Source organism: Myiozetetes cayanensis, unplaced genomic scaffold (assembly GCF_022539395.1).
Source record: "Myiozetetes cayanensis isolate MyiCay16 unplaced genomic scaffold, myiCay2020 scf4, whole genome shotgun sequence".
NCBI lineage: Eukaryota > Metazoa > Chordata > Aves > Passeriformes > Tyrannidae > Myiozetetes > Myiozetetes cayanensis.
Window position 1 is genome coordinate 35,226,337 of NW_026087631.1, and position 19,263 is coordinate 35,245,599.

Consider the following 19,263-nt stretch of genomic DNA (forward strand, 5'->3'; position numbering starts at 1 on the left):
GGGCTCAAGCAACCCACAGATGCTCCATCCAGTTTTAAATCACCATTAAATTGACCACCCCTGCCCCTCTCAGGGGGCATCACAGCAGTGATGCAATCACAGGGCAGCTTCTGGTGTTTCCACAAAGTGTTTCTTTTTTACAAAATCCACCTGCTCCTAAGTGTGGCTACATGGTCCCACTGTCCCCCTAAAAACACCCAAGGGCCTGGACAGCAACTTTCACAGGGGTTTTGCTGGATTTCAGTGTGTTTCCGTGCTAGGAACTGAGGGGACACTGTTCTGGGAAGGGGGGCTGTGGCAGCAAGTGTGAGCAGAGCCTGACAGCCCCTTCCCTTCATCCTGTCCCAAAACATCCTCCTTCACCTTCCACTGACATGTGCCAACATGTAGCTGACCTTCCTCTGACGGGCCAGGGACGACTCCTTGTCATTCACCTGGGGGTTGTTTAACACAGAAAGCAGAGAAAGACATTCATCAGCTCAGAACAAGGCACTGTTTGTAAACCAGCAGCCGAGTGTGCTACCCCAAGGGTTCATGATGAACAAAATACTGAATAAATCTATCAACATCTTCAGGATCTTGAGGGGATTGTCCAGCTCCTCGACCCTCCTGCAGGCCCCACCCTATGAGAGTAGGCTGGACAGCTTTTGACCCAGATTGTTCTCCTTCCCTTGTAACTTGACAGGCTCCAAGGAAAACAAAAGTACAGCTGTGGAATTCATGGTAATTAGTTTTTAAAGAGTAAGTAGCCTGAAAAAAACCAAAGATTCTCCGACGCAGGTAATTTGTAAGATTTCTAAAAATATTAAAATACGTTAAAATTATAGGGTGTATGCACCAAGTTACAGAGCTTGAAAGCAATGATGTTGCTATAGAGGAAGTCAGGGTGTTTGCTCTTGTAGTACCACATCCCAAGAGTGCTCAAAGAATCTGGGGGACCCACCAAACTTCTAATCCTGGCAGCTCCAGGTCAATTACCAACACAAATATATCCTGATGTCCCATTCCTAAATTCTGTGACGGTTTTGACCAGGACATAAGAACTTAAATACTTCTCTTTATCCCTTTTTTTAAAGAATAAAAGGATTATTAAAATTTGTCCATTTTACAGATTTGAATTCTTCCTCTTTTATTGATGGCTTTGTAACTGTGTTACATATTAAGTGTCAGAATAATAATAAAAAGTAAAATAAAAAGCTAGACATGTTTTTAAAAAAAATCCAAAATAACAACAACCCCTCCATCAACAACAACAACAAAAAACCCCCAAAAATTCCCCACAAACCTTAAAGTTCATCCAGTCCCCCCCCTTCCCCTAGACCAGGCTGCTCAATGCCCCATCCAGGCTAAAAAATTGTAGTATCTCTATATTTATCTGTATTTTATATATTTTTGCATTTCTCCTGCTTCCCTAATTCTTTCCTAGAGCTCATTTGCAAAGAAAAACACCCAGCACATAAGCTGCTCATGACATTCAAAATGGCCAGTTCTTGTCTTTTCTCTGCTGTTGTTATAGCAAACATCTTTAATATCGAGAATTTTATTGACATCCCATGTAACAGCTTATTTCTTCCAGCATGTTTTCAGTCAGATGGTATTGTTCATGCATGTCTAATTTTAAAAAGAGTACAGTAAAGGCCTGGACGGGGTGCTCCAGTGTCCTACAGGACCTGTATATTCCATTTACACACACACACACTCTGCATTTCACATGTGAAACTCATGGCAGAAATTCTTCAATTACAATACACACTGTTTGATATTACACTGTGTATTCACAGCTTTGACATAGCTTTTTTGTTTCTTGACTCTTCATAAAATCCCAGTCAGCAGCTGAGCCACAGGCACACATTTCACACAGTAAGAAGGCGCTCAAGCCACATACTCCCTCCTTTTCCAGACCCTTGGCTTGCCCAGGTACCAGTGCCCCTCAGACATCTCCAGTTCTCAAATTTAGTTTTCTTCTTCATCTTTGTTCTCTCAGCAAGTCTCAGGGCCTGGTCCTTCCTCTGCATCATCTGCTGCTCAAAGGCAATTCTGAAGACAGCTGCTATGAGAAACACTTAATCCTTACTTGTATTTGGATTTTCAGTCTGCTTTTAATTGAGGGAAAATTTAAAGTACTTTGAGCAACTTCGAAGCAAAAGCAGATTTAAAATGTATATCAAGATCCAGACAGCTTGTAAAATAAATATAATCAAGGAAGTGGTAGGAACCAGATGAAGAGTTTTCCTGACATGTTTAGAAAATATATTTTGACATGTGTATTAAGTCCTTACTGTACATATGCACAAACCACTGGCCATCAAAACATACAGTCCTCTCTGTGTATTTATCTCTGTCTCTGCACATGCAGAAGAGATTGAGGGGGGAAAAGGAGCAAATACAATAGAACCTATGTTGGGGATAGTATCTGAGCTGATGTCATATGGTATGGAATATCCCCCAGTCAGTTTGGGCCAGCTGGCCCGCTGGGGTGCCCTCCCAGGATCTTGCCCTCAATTGAGGAAGGAATGTTACAGTGCTGGTGCTGTGCTCAGCAGCAGCCAAAACACCGGTGTGTTATCAACACCCTTCTAGAGACCAATGCAGAGCACAGCACTGTGAGGGCTATTATGGGGAAATGAACTCCAGCTCAACCAGACCCAATGCACAAACATCACAAACTTTACATATTTGTGATATCCCTTCTGGCTTTAAAACACCCAGGTTTGTGTTAGTGCTGGCTGAGTGTTTCTGGGCTTGTTTGGGTTTGAGCACGAGTGTAGCAGTTATTAATATAATAAATAATAAGTCCCATGGGGACCATAGCGACACCAACGTGGTGTGTAACAAGAGAGCGAGTTTATTCAAGGAGTCCCAGCTTATATAGCAGTTTCAAATGCTGCCACGTCACACAGGTAACTTAAGCCAATCCCATACAAGCATTCAACAGAGCATGTGTGACAGAGTACTTAGAACTACAACTCCCAGGATGCTTTGCAGCACCTGGTGTAACCAGACCCCACACACGAGTACTTCAACCCCTGCTTTCAGCCTGCCAAGCCTCGTTACCTCTTGCTTGAGATGAAGGAAGTGCTTCTGAGTGTGCCACCTTGGCACAGGGACACAGCTGCCCTTTGGATGTGCTGCAGGTTCAGGCCCTGAGAATTACCAGCTGAAAACCCAAAACAAGCCACCAGTTAAACACCCCACAAACATCCCACTGCACCACCAAAACCACCACACAAGGAGGGTCAGAGTCAGGGACAGCAAAGGGGCAAGAGATCTGGGTGATGGCATCTGGCTCACAATGTTTTTCAGGCAAAACTTAACAGCCTGGGTATGCTACTGTCCACAGGCCTCACTAGGATATTTTTGTGCTCAGTAAAGTAAAGCATGAGGAATTGGGGTTTACATGTCAGGAATTAAAAAAACAAGCATCATGGCTTGTGAAATTTGCTTGATGTTCCTTCTGTCTCTTTCTTTGCAAGGCAAACCACAAAGCAGAAAACTGATTAACAGGTATGCAAAGGCATGTTCTAATTAGCTAAAAATGGCTCCAAAGAAAGAGATACAAAACAAGTAAGAAAATTTTCTCTATATGTTTTGAATACAAACATATCTCTGACCCAGTCAATTTAAAAAACACATAAACCATACTTACTTCAAGACCTGTAAAAACAGTAATGTCGCTTTTATTCAATGATATGTTCTCCTGAACAACTTTCTGTTGTTTCACGTTGAGCATTGTAAGGAATTCCAAGCACTGCTGATTCAGGACTATGAAATAAATCAAAGAAAGAGATAACAAAAATTTGCTGTTCTGATTTCTTAATTTCTGAGTTTAACTGCACTCAAAGGAAGCCATTCTATAGTTCAAGCATTTGGGAACATGATGAGACAAAGTAGAAAATTATATTCCTGTTGTTTTTCCTTCTGTGTTTTCCAGAAGTAATGATCCACTTAGGCACCTTTTCACATATTACTGTGCCTCAGGTCTGAGTTCTCATCTCTTTGTACACTTGCAAGTCAGCCAGTTGCTCTTTTAGAACATTGGGAAATAATTATATAAATCAACTATTTTAAAGCTTTTTCAGAGGCAAAAATAAGGGAAAGGGACTTGAGCCCTCTGACTCTCCTTTCCAGTTTAAGAAGGGATTCTGCATATCCACTGATATCAGCTGCCAGTAAAAACACATCCCCACAAGAAGCTGCCTTCATAGCTAAATCATTAATTGCTCCTGAGAAACAGTACATCAAGAGGAACAGCTGTTGGTGGATTACTTGCATTTTCAGCTTTAGGTGTTTTAACTTCTTCTGTCCTCAATTTCAATTCTTCCTTAAAAGCTGTATTTTCACAGTATATCCTGCAGAAGTTAAAAAAAGGCTTTATTATCTTGTAAAAAAAAAGTTTTAAAATGGGCACTCAAATAGTTTAAAACTCCCATCCTATTAAACATCATTTCTAATATTTCTGCAAAATAAGATTACAATTACTGAAAAGATGGAAGAAAAAAAAAATCAAAAGCAAAAGGAGCTATTTGTTTTGAGAAGTTTTTATCTGTAGAGAATTGTTCCAGTAGTTTTCTCACTTGTAAATTTTTTTAAGGATAAAATGATAATAGTTTCCCACAAGAATATTTGTACCAGCAATCTGTAATATGTTGTTAGAAGTAAGTATGGTAACCAGAGGCCAAAAAGCACCCTGGCAGTCCTCCAGAGCCAGGCTAATAGAGCAGGTTGTTACACCAGTGTGTGTAATGTGCTCACCTCATGTTATCCAGGTGCAGATGAGGGAGCAAAACCAGGAATCTACACACTCACACTTAGGTTTCTTGGGTACCACAGGCTATTCAAACAGGCTCATCTTGTTCATGAAACCACACCCTCACACAGCCAATTTAATCCAAGTGTGTTCAAGGGAATGAGAAAAAAAATCATTCGTGTAAGTCAACGTTACCAACAGCTTCAGAGTTTTAACAAGAGGTGAGTTTAGGTGCCCTATTCCCATTGGAAACTCAAAGAAATTGATAATTATGAACCTCTGAAACACTTGCTAGAAATATCCTACTTCTTGAAAGAACCAAACTGATACTGGACATGTGACAGCTCAGCTCTGGTCTGTAAACTTCCTGCAGTCTGAACCCTGTTTTCAAGAACAGCTGTGCCTACAGGACTGGCAACCTGAGCAGATACAATATACACTGATAATGCTTTTTTCCATGAAGTATTTTAGCATTTCCCTCTTGAACAGAGCAGTGGCAATCTGAAGACCTAAATACGAAAGCAGTACAACGTATTTGAGAACAAATATCATGTCTGGGGTGCTCCTATTAGCTCTGAAGCCACACTGGCTTTCAGGTAGAAGGTCTTCTGTGATAGAGGGTATTAATCTGTTCAAAAGAATTCTTGTAAGGATTTTACCAGCAACAGAGAGCAAAGTAACCCCTCAGTAATTTGAACAGTCTGATTTATCTCCTTTCTTCTTATACAGAGTGATGATGACTGCATCACGAAGATCTGATGGTAATTCACCTAGTTCCCAACAGCGCACCACAAACTTGTGAAATTTAGCATTGAGTGCTTGGCCTGCATGTTTCCAGACTTCAGATGGAATTCCATCAACTCCAGCTGCCTTGCCAGTTTTCACCTGCTGTATGGAGGTTGCTGAGCTTTTTGGGCTGGAAGTCAGCTTGAAGAAAACAGATGTTTTCTACTAACCTGCACCTCAGGAAGTCTTTCATCATCCCCATATCATCATTGTCAAATCAGAGCTCAAGTCAATCCAGCTGTTTAATTATTTGGGAAGCATCATCTCCTTGGATGGTAAAATTGACAAAGAGATAGACAACAGGTTAGCAAAGGCATATGGAGCTTTCAGAAAACTCCATAGGAGAGCTTGGTGTAATAAACAACTGAAAAAAAGTACAAAGATCAGAGTTAACAGAGCCATTGTTTTGTCTGTTCTTTTATATGGGTCTGAATCATGGGTCATTTACAGCCACCACTTGCGACTCTTCAAACACTTCCATCAGCGCTGCCTCCGTACAATGCTGTGATGGTTTTGGTCTAGGCTTTCCTGGTAACCAGCTCATAACCAAGAAAGTGGTGTACCCAGTATTCCATACTATTTTCACATAAACCAGGGTATAAATAAGTGAAAGATTAGAGACCTTACTCTCTTCTCTTCTGGTGAGGTCTAGGAGGTCCTTGTGTTGGTCTTGCTTATCGAGAGCCTGAGGCCTGCAGCGACCACTTGTCTTCCACATGGGAGATTGGAGAGTACTGACCATGTCTGGTGATCTTGTTTTTCTGAGGGACATGGTGAGATTTGTTTTGCTAGTTCTTTATTTTGCTAGTTCCTGTGTTTGATTGTGTATATCTGTTCTTTGTCCCTTTTCCCCCTTTCCCTTCGAGGGGGGTGTTTAGATTCCCTTCACTGTGTACATAGAATTTTAATTGCATATAACTGTAATATATGTAAAAAAATTATATTTTTATATAACTAGATTCATTTCAGGCTCTTCAATTTTTGTAGTTTTTTTCCTTTACCCTAAGAGAAGAAGGGAGGCGGGAGGGGTTGTTACTGTGAGTTTGGGCATTTGGCAGGGAGCCAGGTCAGAACCATCATAAATCCTAAACATCCACTGTACTATGACTGTTGCATCTGTTCTTGAACCGGCAGTTCTTGAACAGGTTACAAGCATTGAGGCCATGCTGCTGAGAACACAGCTGTGCTGGGCAGGGCACGTCTCCAGGATGAAGGACTACTGCCTCCCTAAGATCGTTCTCTATGGGGAACTTGCCACTGGCTGCCGCAAGAGAGGAGCCCCGAAGAGGAGATACAAGGACTGCCTGAAACAATCCCTTAGCCTTGGCCATATTGATCACCACCATTGGTCTACTTTGGCCTCCAATTGGGAGACATGGAAATACTCTATTTATAACACTGTTGCTTCTTTTGAGAACACATGTAGAATCATTCTTGAGGAGAAAAGACAATGCAGAAAGAACCATGTCTTGCCAGTACTGCCTAAGGAGTCTTCCTGTTGTGCCTTCTGCAACCGGAATTGTCTATCTCTTATTGGCCTTTTTAGCCATCAGCACACTTGCAGCAAGTGCAGGTAGAGTCCTTCTCAAATCTTCATTCACAAAGCCCAGTCATGATGATAATGACAATTTATTTCATCCATCTCCTCTACTGTCAATAAATGCAACCTACTGTAAATGCATAGTTTTGTTCAAAAATAAATAGTCTGGATTATTTCATTTGAAAAAACAAAGGTAAATACACATTGTTCTCATCCTGCTGTCTCAGATATGAGAAAACCATTTTGTAAAAAAGGCTTAGCCACTGGCTTTTGGTTTTCTGTCATTATGTCTCTATCTTTCAACAGTCAACACCAGTTTTGTTGTTCCAAACTGCAGCTACACTTGAAAACTCCTGTCCTCATTTAAATGAGACAAGGGTCTTTTGCCGAGGATGAGTTAGGAGAAAAGACCCAAACTTCTCTTTCTAAGCAATTATAAATCCAAAATTAAGAGGCTCCAATTGAAGAAAAACAAATTATGGAAAAGGGAAAATAACAGCCTTTTATTAAAAGGTATGTGTGTATTAACAGAAACACGAAAAAACCACAAGTAAAACAACCAAGCAATACTCCTATACCCACCAATAATCCCCTTCAAGAACAAAACTGATAAACTGGCAAAAGGAAAAATAAACAGTTCAATTTTTGTGCCCCTTGGTGCAGTTCCAATCACAGTCAGCAGGGGGCGCCGTCGGGTCACTGGAGATGCAAAACTTGTAATGTCCTGTACCATTCACCAGGTGGTGCTGTTGGGTCACTGAAGGTGCAGAACCTGTAATGTCCTATGCCGGTCACCAGGCGGCGCTGTGAGATCCCTGGTTACTGCCACGTGGAATGGGGGAAAGCAACACCCTCCAGGATATGTCGGGAAAAAAAACAACAACAAAAAAAACTCGATTCCCCTTCCCTTCCCACACTGGGAAGGAAATAAAATAACAAAAAACCAGCAATAAAACAGAAAGTTCTCCCATTGGAAGAAAACTCACAATCTTCAGTTCAGGCAAAAACTGCAGCTGGCAATGGGTCAGGGCAAAAAGAGACAGCAGCGAGCTTCTCCTCTGTTGATGTGTCCTGCCATCCCCAGCCCTAGCCACACACACCAACCCCAGCCACACCCCACAGCCCACCAAAATTCCTCCTGCCCCTCCCCCTTCCCCCCTTGCCCCAGAGATGAGAGTAAAAAGTAGACTTTAGCTCCTTCACCTGCCCGTTTCCTAGGAGACCGATCTCTCAGCCATTAGTGGACCGGTGGATTCTTTTGTCCACCTGACAGCTACCTGATGGCCTATACACAGGGCACACATGGCAGGGGGAAGGGGAAGAAAAAATCCTTGCTAAAATCGGAACTATGACAACTCCTCAGTCAGGAAAGCCAAAGGCTTTCTCAGAAGGTATGCCTTCACAAGTGTAACTAAGTCAACCATAGAAAAGTTTGTAAACTTTGGGCTTATTCTCGGATTCAAAGTTGAAAAATTTTAAATAAAAATCTATACTGAATAATAACAACGTCATCAATAACAAAAAAAATAATAACAATAACAACTTGGATGGTGAGACTTCAGAGATATAATTTCTACATTTTAAAATGGGAGTCTGGTGGTCACACTTTCAAGGTTTGTTATACATTATTAGTTTTGTGCCTCTGGCACATTCTTGCCCAACCAGACCTGTTGTTCACCCAGAGTGACTCTTATTTAAACAAAGAACCAGTTGATCAACCTCTCTCAAAATCCTTCAATTTTACCTGTACTTACGCTCCAATCAACAGTGCAAGAAAATAAAGCAATGATTAACCAGGAAATTATATTTCCATGTGCACAAGACCACCCCCCCCCCCCTTATTTTCTATGTTCATTTACATTTAAGGTAAATAAGGATTATCTGTCTCCATCTGTCTGATGTAATGGGATGGAAATGAAAGCTCAGGCTGGCAAAGCCAGCCTATAGACATGCTAAAGATTCAAGATAACAATTTTAGTGGTTTTAACTGAAAAGTATAAATGTGACTAGCATGAAAATGAAATAAATCTTCCAAAATTTGGAAGAGAATTAGGAAAGCACAAATCCCCCAGAAAACCTAATGAAACAAGTTTGGAACACAAAAAAAGACAACGCACAGAATTCAGTGCAATTAAAAATGAAAACAAATACTCAAAGAAACACAGTGCAAATAAAATACCTGTCATATTTTTCTGTCCATGTTTCTTCAACGTTTTTAAATCTATCCTGATCAAATTTAGTTTCCGATTGCAAAATATTTATTTCCTGTGGAAAGAAACAAACCTGCAGTAGCACATTACATTTTAAATCTTTGAGAAAATGAACCTTGATAAGTCCTTGAGCCTCTGCTGTTCTGGAAATGCAAGTAAAATTTAATATTTTAGGAAAATCTACCTTGATGTAAAAGCAAGAAACAACATTTTGACTTGAAGATGGCAGAATAATTAAGTAGTTTTATTAAACTAAGTGGCCTAAGGATGTAGGAAAAAAAAATCTAAGAAAAAGGAAAAAGGTACAAAAGATCATATTTTATTTGAGATAAATAAAATACAGAATGAAGCAAGGCAATGCTGATAATTTAATTTATTGAGGGTCATGGTGTAGGTCATTCAAGGTTTAATTTTCACATGCTAATCATAGATTCACTGACATTACATTTGTGATGAAATTATTATATCAAAATGTTTGTTAAATTAATGTCTCATCCTTCTCTATTTAAAAGTTAATTCCCTATGTATAGAAACCACGTTTATATCACACACACACACACACATACACACAATTAATAGCACTTTTAAATCTGTATATAAGTATGTACATTTATAGTAAATACAATCAAGTACAGCTCAAGACCTACAAATCCTAAATAACTCAAGCTGGTTTACAACATCGATTAAACTATTAGAACTGTGCACTAAAAATCATGTTATCTAATAATGAGATAACTAATGTACTCTAAAATATTAATATTGGGAGAGCAAATTATCTTCATCTGTAATGCTTTAGCTAAGTGTTAACTTGAATAGCAATCCACATAAAGCCAAACAGCAGTACTGTGCCCTGGGTATGTATTAATAGCTAAAGATCCTGTGCTGCCTGCTGGATAAAGGCAATAGCAGTCATGGCAACTCCGAAACTTCTAATTTATTACTAAATGTTTATATTGCAGCGTCATGCTGTGACTCAAACTACAGGAAGACAGTGCTTTTCCACCTGTTTCTAGATTTTTACCTTTCAAGGGGACAGAAAGCTCACATATGCTATGTGACTATAATACCAGTATTGAACTGGTTTTAATTGCTGTAAGAGTGAAGATATAAACAAATAAATTAAAATAATATGTCTTTTTCAGTAAAGCAGTGTTACTCTACTGCAAGTATTGTAAGAAAATAAGAGACCAAAGCCTCAAAATCAGGTTTAGCTTATGCAAATATTCTACGTATTTATTTCAGAAATAATTATAGCCACTTAGTTGTGTCCAAATTAAGCCCTATACAGTAAAGCACAGCTCTGAAAAACTCAGCTTTATAGCTCCGAATGTCTGCTTACATCTGTGGTGAATTTGTTTTGTTGCTCTTATATTAGCAAGTGACAACTATCAAATTACTGAGAACTTGTCATTTTACCAGTAGTTCTTCATGGGATCACCCACGTGTCATAACACAGATATATTCACAAAACTAGTGGTTGTCATAATAACTCAAAATTGACGTGTTTGCTTGTTCTTTATTGCCATAACATATATTTATTTTTTCATCTGTCTTCTTTCCATGAACAAAGACACTAATAATCTCCTTATTTCTTTCTTCCCTTTATCTTTCCTGTACACTGGATTTTTTTTGTAAAACAAACACCACAGATATCTGTGGGATAATTGTTTCATTAATGGAAGTGAATTTAATAAATTACTTTAAAAAAGAACATTTCAAACCTTTCCATCTGCAAACAAAATTCAAAACTGAGTTTTGTGGAGTTCCCTGTAACATTTAACAGATATCCTTCTCTGAGTTCACATTTCTCTGATGAGCACCTCCATATTCCTCTAGCAGAAAAAAAGATCTGTCTCCTCTAGAACTGGACAACACCTTGAACTTTTGAAGGTCTACTCTTTTCTCCCCATACAAAGAAGAAAAAAGTCACTTGGAAAGGTACAGAGAACTTTTCCTGATGTGTTTCCTCTCATAATTTCTGTTGGCTTTAATGACATAGGAACTTGAACAAAGGTGAAGAATGAAGCTGACAAGCAGCACAAGATCAGAATGACAAGATTCCTTATCTTGCAATCCCCTGAATGTACATTGTTGTCAGCAGCAAATCATTGCAAACACTGAAGTTAATGGTGGGTTGGATTCATATCCAACCTTGGCATGTCAAAGCACATCCTGCCCCTCTATTTTTCCACTGCTTAGTGACTTCATGAGATACATTTTTCAATATGTGAGGGAATTAGTGAAACTGATGTCTCTGTTATATTTAAGTTCCTGAATTTTCTATGTTCAGTCAGGTGACATTATGTTTGGATTTTTTATCTTTCTCCCATCCATTCTTTTCACTGCTATCCATGTCCCAGTGGGAATCAAGTGGGCTGTGTTGTCCTTCTCCACAGTACAGGCAATGGTCTATACTGTGAGGCCAGGAGAGTGTTTTTGCCTCCCCAGACCTCTGCTGCTGCATCAGATGGCACATCTATGCCAGTTGCCAACTTCATCTTTCTGTTGAAAGCTAGAAATGAGCATGTGATGAAGGTTGGTGTCAGAGCAGGTATTTAAGGATGGTTCTGCATTTTATAACTGATATATGTGGTGTGTAGCTGTGAGGCAATTGAATCTGATCACTCAGGCAGAGTCCTTTTAAGTATTAAATTCTAACTGGGAAAGTACTTTGCCTTAGGTATCCCTTTACACCAGGGCCCATAATTGGATACATCTGGTACATAATCTAATGTTTGTCTTTTTAGATCAGTGTACAGCCATGCTGATGGAATTTGAATCACCTTCTGTATAAAAATCTTTTCAGTGGGAAGCAAGAATACACTTGCGAAATATTTGTGTAATTAACATAAAATCAGGGCACACACATTTGCTGATAATTTAACTTCCAGTAGAGGATATAATCTCTACCAGCAGGGTATACCTGCAGCAAAATTCGTTTGTGTTAAGCAAAATAACCATAGCTCATGCCCACTCACAAATTCTGTACTTATTCAGATAGGCCTTTGTGTGCTGAATTTGCATTCCCTGGCACTAATGGTAATGTAAAAAAGTGAATTAAATACATGATATTAGTTGGAAATGAAGAGATTATTGGTGGAGAAAAAAAAAAAAAGGTGGAACAACACAGGCTTTTTCCAGGCCCAAAGCTACTTGTTTTGGATTGTAGGCAAGAAAAAGCTGAATCAGTGAAAGAAAAAAAATAGCCTAAATATGAGAACAGGGTTTATTTTACTTTAAATATATCATTAAGCATTCAGAGACCTGAAAGCTGCCAAAAAAGCAATCAGTAGAGTTTTTCATTGCCACTGCAGTCTATGGCTCGTTTGCAACTTTTGTCTCGAAGAAGAAAGCAGGAGGGCAAGAAGTCTGTCTGTCACTTAACTCTGTTACAATCTGACATGTGAGTGCTGCTATGTCTCACAGGAGTTCTAGTGTTCAGCTAGACTAAACCAAAAAAGTTCCTATACAGAGCTGTGACAGATGATAGCAGAAATCCCACAGATAGTTTTATATGTGGGGCTTTCAGGAGTCAGTGCATAAATGTTAACATGAGATCTGGCTGAGTTGAAGTAGGATTGGAAACTTCACATCTTTTGCCTTGGATGCTGAAACTTCCTGTTTAAAAGATCCACTTAATGATTTTTGTTGGTAACTAGAATTTGACCCCAGGGAAACATTTTCTATGGAAGATTGTTTCTGCATGACAAAGAATGAGAAGAGTTAAGGAGTACAGTATAGCGTGATAAATTATGGTTAAATATTAAAGTTTTCAAGTTTAGGAGCTGAAGAATGTATTACATAAAATTGTTATATAAAATCAGGAAAATAAAGTTCTCATGTAGGGTTGTAAAAAAAATATTTTATAAGACACCATTAGGACTAGAGAAATTACCAGTATATTTCAGCGCTTCCTGTTCTAAATTGCTACAATAATATTTTTCCTCTTTTCTTGCTATTCTGCTTCTTTGTCCTCAACCCTTGCCTTTTCACTTTTTTCTTCTCAGTATCTAAGTTAATTTAATTAATTTTTTTTTGTTTCTAAAAGCACTTATATGTCAAATTTCAAATTGAAGCATTCCCCAAAATGCCATAAAGAAACACTTGCATGAAACTGGTTTAATGAACAAATACATCATAAACATATATCTTTTTAGTCGCTCGAAACCTCTGCTGTCTGATGCGTGAGATCCCAGGATCTTAATAATCTTTAGGTGCCAGTCTTGAAATAGCTCTTTAAGTCCTGTTCACCTATAAACATCTTTTCCTTGCAGCCACCCACATACATAAAGCATGTTAAATGGATACGGAGAAACACCTCACAACCTGTGTTAATCAGAACAGAAGTATCCTTTTGGATATGAGACAGTGGATGTTAGACCTCACAGCTTTGCTCTGTAGAGCAGTTGCCTCCAAACTGGGGTTCCTGTACCCCAGGGGGTACCCAAGGCAATCCACTGGAGTGGAGGAAGTATATTTCTACTAATAAATAATAAAATAAAATTTTAAAATATTGCTTATATTTATGCCATACTTTTAAAAAATTTCTATTTTGTTTATATTTTATTGGTATACCTAACATTAGTGTAGTGTTCCATGTATGTAATTTATAAATAAGCATACTTATACTGGAGTGCATATTCAAGAATTTTTCACTTGTATGGCTGCACAATGAAAAACAAGTTCAGAGACCTCTGCTCTAAACCATCTGGTTCACCTTGAGCACTATGAAGGTTTTACATCTATAATGAATAAAATACATGTATAATCCTCTACTTAGGCCTGTATTTGTGGCATGAATAAGCAATCCTATTAGCCATGATAAAAGCAAGAATCTTCTTTACTCTACAAAAATAAACTAAATCAACTTCCAGCTGTGCCTGGTTTTGCTGGTCCTTTGCAGTTTTGCAGATCCTCTGCAGTTAACACACAGTGAAAGTTGAGAGCACTATGTTTTGAATTCTGCTGTCTGATAAGGGTTGCATGTCACAAAACACACATGGGACCCATTTATTGGTTTTAATTCAAAATTTTAAAGAATTAACTAATTTCAATTAAGTAGTTTTAAAATATTTATTTATTTATTTATTTATTTTTAATTCAGCCTGTAAATGGCTGAACCTGTGATTTGGGCTTACAAACAGAAGGAAGGCCTGAATGAATGAGGACAGTCTGCCATCCTTTCTTTTTGTAAGCTGGAAGAGTTAGGAATGTGTTACTCGGCAACCTCAATCAATTTGAGAACTGAAAATTATTATTTCCAACCAAATATATTATATTCTTGCAAGTTATTTTTCTTTTTTTTCCCCCTACTTTTTTTAAAATTTTTTTTTTCTTCTGAAGGTGTTATATTCAGCACACACTAGCAAAACGTCATTCACAGAGCAACAGTGGACTGAAACAGGCAGAAAGGAAAAGGTGAATAACTGACAGTGAAGTTTTGAATGGCAATAGAAGTTCTGTCCATACAAGTATAGCAGCAGCTCATCTGTAAAACCAGGGACATCCTTATTTACCTGTTTTTATTCTCAGACTGTGGACTGTGTAGGCAAGGACTGTGTTTTATTTCTCTGTCTGTACACTGTCAGTAATTACTTCTATGCTACAAAATCATGCTCTTCATCCTAAACAAGAACCGTACTAAAAATAATAATCAAAGCTATTGCAACAGCAGTACTTAGGAATGTCAAATGCAGAACTGCTAAACCACTAGAAACTGTATGGAAGCAACCAAACTAGGAGGACTGACGCAAATGTGGGAGTAAAGTATTTGATGAGTGTGAGCAGAGACCTTGGGGTAATGAATACACTGTTTCCAGTAGAATTTAAATTATGGTTTTTGTATTAGCAGTAGGTTTGAAATAGAGTATCAGTCTCTTCTCCACAGGTATAGAAGAGAGCAAACCTTTCAGTTCTCCTCTGTTTACTTAGTCACCATCAATGCTAAGAGCTTCACCGCTTCTTTTGAAGGGAAACACGCATGAGGCTGCCCAGACCAGCTTCTACCTCTAAAAATCTGCTAGGCTCTAGTTCTGCATAAACAAGCTTGTCATAAACAAGCATTGCCATCTGATGACAGAGCCTTGGTACTGCAGAGTGACTCTCTGCCTGAGGAAAGCTGACATTACAGCAGGTGACTTTTTCACAAATGAAATGTCTATGACTAAACATCTGATTTTAGGGTTTTTTTTGAAACCATTTGACAACGATTTTTGAATTATGAGAAGCCTGTTTTCCTAAACTAAGAAGGATTTAAGCAACATGAAAGAGATAGCTTTAATGCTTCTACATTAAAAACCCTAACTCCACAATGATAACATATCTGTGTTCTGGGGCAATGGGCTAGCAACCCTGTTTGGTCTCTCCTGTCCATGCTGAGAATGCCACAGGCAGCAATGTGCAGTCTTGAATACTACTTCCACCACAAAATTTCTGTTCAGTGCTATGGACTCCAGAAGCCTCACTCCATCATTACTTCAGATGCTAGTTTGGCCATTTTACTACATTTTGTAAGTTGTTTCTAGGGGCAGAAGAGCTGGCGGAGGCCTCATCTGGAGTACTGTGTCCAGCTCTGGACTCCTCTGTACTCCTCCTGGATGGAGTCCAGTGGAGAGCAACAAAGATGATTTAGGGACTGGAGCATCTGTCCTGTGAGGAAAGGCTGAGGAAGCTGGGCCTGTTCAGCCTCAAGAAGAGACGACTGAGAGGGGACCTCAACAATGCCTATAAGTATTTGAAGGGAGGGTGCCAAGATGAAGGAGCAAGACTCTTCTAGGTAGTGCCAAACAATAGGGCAGGAGACAACTGGCAGAAAGTGATGCACAGGAAGTTCCACCTGAATATGAGCAAGAACTTCTTGTTATGTGGTGACCGAGCACCAAACAGATTGCCCAGAGAAATTGTGGAGTCTCTCTCACTGGAGATATTCAGGAACTGTTTGGTCACAATCCTTTGCAATGCCCTCCAGGGTAACCCTGCTTGAGCAAGGAGGTTGGACCAGATGACCCACTGTGGTTCCTTCCAACCTTACCCATTCTGTGATTCTGTGATCTCAGAGTCACAATAAAAAAGTGCCTCTCTTAGCCATATCCTTGGTATCCTTGCTGACTTCTCTGTGTGTTCACACTGCTTTCCTCAGATTCCCAGAAATTTGCCTAACAATAATATCAGGCTCCTAGGATGGCAGAACCATACCTTGCAACATACTAGTGTTTTGGGTTGTGGTTTCCTATTAGGTTATTGATAAGAAAAATACCTGGATAGTGAACACTAAAGCAACAGACAGGGATGCACCTTATAGCACCCCTAGTCCAGTTACTTAATGAAGGGATTAGGAGGGTAAAGGATACAGACCAGGCTCAGACATTCTTCTAAGCTGCTACTGCAGGAGGTGGACCCTGGGCTAGATATGCTCCTCAGTTCTAGAATCAACTGGGAACCAGTACTCCTGGATACTGGAGGGTGAGCAAACAGAAATATTTTTCACAGTGATCAAAAGCCTGATTCTGCATTGACATCTAGACTGGTTCCTCCCTGTTTTAACATACACTGTGTTTTGTGTATCAGCTTTGTGTTGTATGATGAACTGGCACTGGGACCTGTTCTAGCACATTCAAAAGGTGAGGGCTGGGGTTTACCCTACAGAACCCTTTCACATGTGCATGAGTCATGAAATTAAATTCTCAAGCAGTCTTAAAAATTATCCTTTTCACATGTACTCATGCACTGGTGAATTTACTTTTACAATAGGTTGTTTAATGAGAACAAAAACATATGATGTCAAGACAAAGTTGCTCAGCATGCATGTCAAGCAAGACTGATGACTGCCTTTTCTGTATTGCGCTATGACCTACAAGATTCAGTTGTGGACTAGATCTCTCACATGCTAAAGACTGAACAAAGAAAGCACTAAATGGCCATGCATGTGTAATATTGTCAAAGGAAATGTTTTTGCTACTACTGCTTTCAATAAGGAAAGTCTACTTGCAGCAGTGATGAGAAGTTTTATAAGATCTGACTTTAGAACTGGATTTTATAGTTATCTTACTAACCAGTTAATGGAAGAGGATTTTGAGCTACTATCTATTAATCCTACCACAATCAAATGGATTCTGTAGCTATCTAAAGTATAGATTTATTTCTACTCATCTCTCCTTCCTGTTTTGAAAGTTTTGTGGTTTTGCTCTGGGTCAATTTGCTTTCACACCCCCCCACACAATTATTAATCAGTTGAGAGAAAGTTTATGCAGACAAAAGAAACTGGACTGGGGAAAAAAGTATGAACATTTATTATTAACAAGTTAAAACTAAAGACTATATCTACAACAATTCTACTTAAGTAAAAGGTACTATGTATTTACAGAAAATACTTCCCCCCCCCCCCTTTATATCAGTCCAAGGAGGAGAAGCAGTTTCTGTTTCCATTCTCAGAGTTCCAGCTCTCTGTCTATCTCTCCAGTAACTTTGCAGCACTCTCGTCGCAGCTGGAACTCTTCCTCCTTCTCTGTGTCAGCCTCCAGGGCTGGGCCTACCCCCCTCCTGGGTTAAGACCGGAGGCTGGGGGTTACCCAGGTCCTGAAGGTCTTTTCTTCCATAGGCTTGCAAGGGGTCACTTGCTTACTATGGATCTTCTTCCACAGGGCATAATGGCTTAAGAGTTTACTCCTGTTTCCCTATGGAGGTCCCTCCCCATGGGAAAACAGTCCTTGATAGACCTTTCCAACATGGTCTAGCACAGATTCCTTACTCAGATCCCAAGCTTACCCGAGCCGTCTGCTCCGGCGTAAACCTCATCCCTTCAGGGTTATAAATCTTCAAAAGCAGTATGGATCCCAACATGGATCCCAACATCCCTACCCGAGCCGTTTTTCTGCTCCAGTGTAGGTTCTCTCAGGGTCACAAATCTTCAGGACTAGTAGCATGGATCTCTCACTGAGAACCCAAGCTTATCCGAGCCGTCTCGCTCCGGCATAAACATCGTCCGCTTCAAGGGTCACAAAGTCTTCAACAGGACTCTGCCTCACCCGAGCCGCTTCTGCTCCAGCATAAGGCTTTTCTCTTTCTGTCAAAGTCACAAATCTCTGGTACATCCACAAGCTCCTCTGTGAGCCTCATGGGGGGTCTCTCCACCCCAACAAACTTTTACAAGTGGCAGGGATTACTTTTCAGTCTTTTCCGTGCTGAAGGAACAGAGAGCGAAAGGGAGAAGAAAGCAGCTCTCCCCTCTTCGAACTTTCTTCTCTCTCCTCCGTCTGCCAACTTTGACTTGGAGGTCCCTTATGTCTTCACTGGAATTTCTTTGCAGTGGTTTCTCGTTCAAGCAAGTAGTTCTCTAAAGTTTTTTTTTCTTCACTCTCTCACAAGAGAGAAGGGAGGCTTCAGTGCCGCACCTGCCCTCACCTGGCCCAGCGCTGGGGGAGGAGGAGGCCTTGGCCCACTTCAGGGCCCACCGCCGCCTTTCCTACATGGCTGCTTAATTTCAACTGCGACACAACCCTTCTTTTCCGTTTTCTTAAAGATGTAATTAGCAAAGGCATCACTGAAAGTTTTGATTGTTTTTTTTGTCTGGAAATCACCTGGACAAAACCATCCTCAGCCCCAGGGATGGGCTGGTGGGCAAAACCATGACAGAAAGTCATACCATCTTGCAGTGGTGTTCTAGCTATATGTGTTAAACTTTCTTTTCAGACCCAGTATGTACTTGGTGTGTCCCTTTTCCACTTTCTTCTGTACTGGCCACATCAAAGAAAAACCAAATTACTACAGAAAAAGAAAATACATGTAAATGCAACTCCTGTTTATTTGAGTTAAATGCTTCATTTTCCTATTTTCTTTCTCAAACTGTGTGAATTCCCAAAGTAATCAATCAGCTTTTCATGCTGGCACAAATTTCCTCTGTGGCCCAGGATGAAGTTTTTTTCTTTGATTTTGTTTACTTGCCTGCCTACGTCACAAAGCAATTATAATGATTAGCTAATGCT

General features: G+C 39.7%; 1 pseudogene; it reads right to left on the reverse strand.

Moving 5' to 3' along the window:
* Window positions 1-359: 359 nt before the first annotated feature.
* Window positions 360-18,260, reverse strand: LOC126647511 (coiled-coil domain-containing protein 125-like; annotated as a pseudogene).
* Window positions 18,261-19,263: the final 1,003 nt, after the last annotated feature.